Raw genomic sequence first — 6,370 nt, forward strand, 5'->3', positions numbered from 1 at the left:
TCTCTTTCTATGACGTTCGTACAAAGAACGTTTTGCATATATTTATGTTTTTTGGTTTTCAGGTTGAAACTCTTTATATCACTCTCCTCATCCTAGCTAGAAGGACTATGTCGCTTATAAAAATATTATGTAACTTCTTAAAAGACTATTCCGTACCGTTATCTTATACATAAAATAACCTGGAAATGGGTAGGATAGCTACAAAACGGATCAAGAATCCCACGCGTAATACCACCATATGAAAAAAAAGTTATATCATCTGAAATGCCGCCACAAGTTGGTCGTTATTTCCATTATTACATAGCGAAATGTTTCTTGTCGATTGCCGTTCGCAGTACGCCAGACAAATAATCGAATCATAGTCGTCACATGTTAAGTGCTAAATTACTCAGCATTTTGTGGTACCGTAGGAAAAGGGAAACATCAAGCATGTATTGACAATGTGGGACGCGATAACATGAGGCTTTTCGGACATGACACGAAGAACGACAAATAACTGTCTCGGGTAAATATTTAATCTTTTCTGTTCTACTTTTCTGCAAGTAGACTATGTGAATGCATAACCTAATTTGTGCATATTTGCTTCGTGCGCAATCCAATTGCGTTTTAGGACTCCTTTCATATTACTTTAGTTAAGGAAAGGTACAAGGGAAAGCAAGTCGTTAAATTTATCGTGATTCGTCAGTGACAAATTGCAATATGGCCGTCACAATTGAACTGAAATTGAAAAAAATCTGCGATGGTCTCGACGGATCTGAAGGGCCGTCAATACAAATACAAAGGGAGACTTCTACGCGGTGGCACCCATGCCAACTTTGGAAGATGGGAGGTAAGCATTATTTGTTAGTGAAAATTAGTCATATAAATAGAAGTCTTGCCCGCATAAATACCTGAACATGAAACTAAAGTATCTACGTTTCAAGCGCAGCTAGCTTACTTCTGTATTTTTGCCCCAGGGTCGAAGAAGCATCTCAGTTTTTGGACAAGATTGCCGGAAATTTACATAAAGTAAATTTAGATACTGGTGAACACAAGGTCGTATGCACGCCTCCATTTGACGATTATGGTGGAATCTGGGTGCCAATCTGACAAAACTGGGAATATTTGGATAGCTGATATGAGACTTGGGATACTAAGGTATTCACCCGAAGACGGCAAATGCCAACAAGTGAGTCGTCAGTTGAGAAAACAAGATTAAAAAACAGTAAGTGTATACCACGTAATATTGCTATTGGTGTTTCCGCAGTTGAGCAAAGTCGACAGCTCGAGGAATGCCCTAAATGGTTGTAATGATCTCGTCTTTGATAAAGATGGAAATCTTTGGGTAACAGGTCCCGGAAGTCCAATTGCACTGCACATTCAGCCGAAGACAGAACATCAATATTTCAGGTATATATATAACACTTTTTGGGATATTATTTATATTGAAATGTACAGGCGTGTGCTCATATTATATAATTTTAATATTACAGAAGAACTTCAAAAAATCATATATTCAGAATCGTGACCAATTTTTTCTGTTACAGGCGACATTTTGAATATTCAAAATTATATTTTATTGAATTTTATTTAAGAAACCTTCCGGCCGTTTATACTTTCTTGAAAAAGGAAACACAATTCCAGTTGCAATGGATGAAACATTTAGATTTTGTAATGGTATTGCTATCCACGACAATTTGCTGCTTGTTGCTGAGACAATGACCAGAAGCATTATTGCATTTGATGTTGTGTCGTCCGGTAAATTATCTAACAGAAGGGTTTGGGCAACGTTATCAAAAGGTATGTGTACTTTCTTATCTAGACTCTGAAAAAAGGGTTCGTGTGGCCTGGACTATTTCCACCCTTATAAATGTTAAGTACAAATTTATTCTTGTGAATAATGAATTATGTCAGATGTAGTAAAATTTGATAGAACATCAATCCTGACTACAGTGGCCATTTTAAAAGTTTTATTTGATATATTTGAAAACGCTATCCACCTAAGAATGATTTTAATAATAAATATGTAGCAAGAGTGGAATACAGAATTCACGAATCCAAATAAAATTATTTACGACAATCCAATGAATGTTGGGGGACCAGATGGAATGGATTTTGATGTCAATGGAAATTTACTTGTAGCACACCACGGAGGTGGTCATCTGGAAGTATTTTCAGCAAACGGAGTTTTAAAAACCAGAATTCAATGCCCGTTCAAACAAACAAGTAACTTACATTTCAAACCTGCTTCTCGAACCTGCTATGTTACTGAACATGACTTTAACGGAGTTTGGGAGTTCGAGTGGGAATGCGAGGGAATGCCCATGTATCACTTCACAAGTCAATGACCTGGTTTTTGTCTTTCACATATCGTGTTTATCGTTAAGTTATTTGCGACAAAACCCAATAACTTGTTAGCATTAACTTGCTAAAATTACAGTATTGATACTGTTAAGCACTTTCAACTATCGTCCGTAATTGTTAGAACTCTAGCTGTAGCACAAGGACGACGTCGCTAGTGCCTTTGTAACAGCCGAAACTCCTGCCCTAATAAGCAGTGCGGGATCATGGCCTTTAGAGGCTCTAAGGAAGCAAGACTTTGGTGCCCTATATATAAAATGTAATAACATGGATGTAACAAGTATTCCGTGTTATCTGAAATTGAAAGTAAGTTTGGGTATCAATTACTCATTCAAGGCCAAATTATGATTTATTCATATTTTTTAAAAATATTTCTGATGCCTATAAACATTTAGGATAATACTTGAGAAAGAAAAACAAGCAAAATGCATTTCAACTGGCGAATAATAAGGTCTGAAGCGCTTGGCCACTTAGACCAATCATTTCAATAAGCACTGAAGCACTATTAAAAACTCATCTTTGACAATTTCTGTGATTCTCCTTTTCCTTGATTTATTATAAGCCTACAACTAAATAGAGTTAATCACTGTATTAACCCAAACTGATGATTTCAGTAAAATCGGGTATTAATGGTATTGAAGTTACGATGAAACGCTATTTAAACGTTTTAGGACTGGCGAGTTTTAACGGTATCACTGTTAAAAACGGCCAGTCATTAAATATTTTAAGTAGTATCCCACCGTAACTTTGAAGAGTAATGGTTAAATGCCATTTAAACGTTGAACGACTGGTTTTTTAACAGTATTACTGTTGAAGACGGTCAGTCATCACTTATTTTACATAGCATTTCACAGTAAATTCAACGAGTAACGGTGAAATGCCATTTAAACGTTAAACGACTGGCCTTTTTTCAACAAAGATACTGTTGAAAAATATCAATCATTAAATATTTTAAATAGCATTTCACCGTAACTTCAATTCAGTAATGGTGAAATGCCACTTAAACGTTGAACAGCTGTAGTAGTGCACCGTTACTTCAATATTCCTAATGGCTAAATGCCTGAATACCGATTCCGGGATATCGGTACGGTAGTTGCACCACAGACTTTTCAGCCTTCTCAGCCACGCAAAAGAAATTTGTATATACACCTATCTGAGTTGGAATAAAAAATGCAGGATATGGCAGAACATTCGTTGAAAAAGACCAAGCGTGCCAAGACCATCGTTTTGCCTTGCACGGAAATACAGGCGACATTGAATGAGTTGATGAAAAGGAACTCAGATATGTCGATATCGAATGACCTGTTAAAATTTTAAAAACAGTGACTCCAAACCTTATGGTTATTGATAACCAATTGAGATTCCAGCCTACATTTACGAATGCCGTCAATCATGTTTTGTCGACGTACGATTGAATCATCTCAATGGCATTCTCGACCAGTATAACACACGGAAGTTAGTCGCAAGATGGTAAAGTTTATTTTGACGATCGAGTCGTGATTATAGCGCCGTTTGGTTAGGTACGAATTAGTACGTTTTTATTCATATTTTACACTACAGGGTTAGGTGACATTCTATGCCAGGGGTGGGCAATTTACGGTCCGCGGGCCGGATCCTGCCCACCGGAATGTTTCATCCCGCCCACTTGTTCCTGCTGGAATTATGACTATAGTTTTCGTGGATATAAATTTCCGTTGAAAATATCGAAAAAATAACAAATCGTATACCGTAATTCCCCTCGTATTATCAGCACCTGAATATAATGTGCAAAATCATCCATCCGAATTATTTATGTCATCCAAAAACCCTAGGGTCTGATATATCAGCGTTTAGACCTGCCCATTTTATTATTTCCGCAACACATGTTCTTTACTTTTACCCGGTACATCAATTTCAGTACTTAAATCCAATTATTCTGCCTTCTATCACTTGCTAATCTTTCAATGTTATTACTGCACCCCCTGCTGCAAATACATACCTATTGCAGGGTGGTCCAAGGTTATCGGCCTCGAGGGCCACACTACTATTTTTGTATCATTCGCGGGCCACAATATTGCCAAGAATAGGTAAACAGTGCAATACAAAACAAACACACAGCAGTTAATAATTTAGACTAGCCAAGCACATTATTCAACTACGCTAGTCTCAGCTAGCCATAAATCTAGTCAATTCAGTGACATTAGTGATGTAGCAATATGTCAAAAGATTTTTATGGTTATTTTATGACGAAACGACACCAAATGAGATTTTTTTTGTTTACCCTGCCGGAAATGCGACGCGTAACACAGATAATGAAGCGACGGGTCTGGGTCTGGACCACCCTGACCTATTGCTTTACATCAGTGAATTTGAATTTATCAAAAAACGTCTTAATGACTCTTGTTGTTACATTGTACTGCACTCACTTTTGCTTAATGGTTAAATCGGCGTTGACTACAGCATCCTTGATTTATTATACGCCTACAACTAAATAGAGTTAGTCACTGTATTAACCCAAACTGATGCTTTCAGTAAAATCGGGTATTAATGGTATTGAAGTTACGGCGAAATGCTATTTGAACGTTTTAGGACTGGCAAGTCTTGTAATTTTCATGACATACCACGCATCTGTTATTGAAGCTGACGTTTACCAGCTGTGCCCAAATCGTGCGGTACTTTCGGTTAATTAATTTTTGCTGGCATAGTTTCGGAAGAATCACAAAGTTGCAGAATAATCGCAATAACGTTTGTAAATTAGATTGTAGTCTATTATTTTTATTATTCTGCCAACCTGTGGAATATGCGTGCTAACTGCAGTGCTAATGTCTTCTTGGGTACGGTACTGGAAGCGTGTAATATGGACACACTTTTACCATTTCACTCGTGTTTGTTTAGTGGTTTTACGCATTTATACCTGTACAGTTAGCAACCATCTACTGAAGGCATGCTGACGTGTTATTTATTTTAAACCACCGTATCAGAGAGGTGAAAACTAAATCATAAAAATGTTAGCAAATAGGTCACGGTAGGATAAGTTATATACAAAAACAAAGATAAATATCTCCAACCCATTACATCAATCAGTACCGGTATCCTAACTAGGTAAAAACATGTTAGCGTGCCTTCAGAAAAAGGTCGCTCGCTCCCTGTACCCGTATAAGAGTATGCGCAAAGCCAGTAGGGAAAAGTGAATCTGACTGAATACGTGAACAGACTGCCATTTCGGCTAAACTTTATTAACCAATATAGTTCTTTCTTCAAACGCCGATCACACGCAGGGGCGGACACCCGGGGGGGCGAGGGGGGGCGGTCGCCCCCCCAATAATTTTGCAAAAAAAATTTTAATACATGTTGTTCCCGACTTACAAAATTATCATTTCCGAAAAGTGCGATAGTCCAGCGCAATTAAACGGTTAATAGTCACCGATATTATAACTGTTTTCTTACAATAATGTGGACCAGAGCGCCTTCGGAGCACCTCACATTTTCGTGAAACATGCGCGCCCGCACGGGTAATACTCCGTCTTCAAACGCACCGCTGATCACGCGCCACGGTTTTGCACAACTAATTCATTTTTGTACAATTTAATATGATTTTTTCATTGTCAAAATCTTTCAATAGTGTTATTGTTGGCACTTGCGGAGAGAAGTGAAAGAGGCAAACTGTGTTTCATTACAACAATTAATTATTATCGCTAAAAAATTAACTGGATCTAAAGTTGTTATAAACAATTTTCACCGCTGGACGAATCTTTTCACGTTATGGATTTCGTGCAAGGCCCAGCATAATTTGCGGGCAAAGATCAAAGCATTTACTATGACGAAAAGTTGAAAAGCGGCAATATAAAATACTAAAATTAAAACTGTAAACAATATAGGTTTTGTTGAGGCCCGCGACTGTCTAAAAACGCTTTTCTAGGCATCGAAAATCGCGAAATTTCACAAATTTGTGTTTGCTTGACCTTTAAAATCATTTCGTCACTAAAATCGAACACACGGTCAATTGTGAGCGGGATTTGCCTTTTTATCCATTACTTTTGAATTGACGTCG

General features: G+C 37.6%; 1 pseudogene across 1 annotated transcript; it reads left to right on the forward strand.

Moving 5' to 3' along the window:
• The first annotated feature begins 364 nt into the window (after nucleotides 1-364).
• On the forward strand, nucleotides 365-2,444 carry LOC144432128 (diisopropyl-fluorophosphatase-like; annotated as a pseudogene). The gene is made up of 6 exons (XR_013480402.1): nucleotides 365-505; nucleotides 633-829; nucleotides 957-1,168; nucleotides 1,247-1,389; nucleotides 1,575-1,780; nucleotides 2,063-2,444. The product of XR_013480402.1 is annotated as a diisopropyl-fluorophosphatase-like (transcript).
• The last annotated feature ends 3,926 nt before the right edge of the window (nucleotides 2,445-6,370 follow it).

This window comes from Styela clava, chromosome 14 (assembly GCF_964204865.1).
Source record: "Styela clava chromosome 14, kaStyClav1.hap1.2, whole genome shotgun sequence".
In the NCBI taxonomy this organism is placed as follows: domain Eukaryota; kingdom Metazoa; phylum Chordata; class Ascidiacea; order Stolidobranchia; family Styelidae; genus Styela; species Styela clava.